Source organism: Gekko japonicus, unplaced genomic scaffold, assembly GCF_001447785.1.
Source record: "Gekko japonicus isolate JY-2015 unplaced genomic scaffold, Gekko_japonicus_V1.1 scaffold1058, whole genome shotgun sequence".
NCBI lineage: Eukaryota > Metazoa > Chordata > Lepidosauria > Squamata > Gekkonidae > Gekko > Gekko japonicus.
The window spans coordinates 1,248-1,602 of record NW_015176481.1 but is presented as its reverse complement, the minus strand read 5'-3'; positions in this window follow the sequence as shown (position 1 = coordinate 1,602).

Here is a 355-nt window from a genome sequence, read left to right as displayed (position 1 = left end):
GCCATGATGTGCCAGCCATTTTGTGCCTGTGCGCCCACCGCACTGTGTCAACATTCCTGAAGTGCCCACTGGCTCAAAAAGATTGGGGACCCTGCCTATTGTTGATATTTAAATTAGAAGAAGGAGGAGGAGAGATTGGATTTATACCCCGCCCTTCACTACCCAAAGGTGTCTCAGAGCGGCCTACAAACTCCTTTCCCTTCCCCTCCCCACAACAGACACCCTGTGAGGCAGGTGGGGCTGAGAGAGCTCTCGACAGAAACTGCTCTTTTTTCGACAGCTCTTGTCAGAACTACGGCTTGCCCCAGGTCATCCAGCAGCTGCGAGTGGAGGAGTGGGGAATCAAACACGGGTG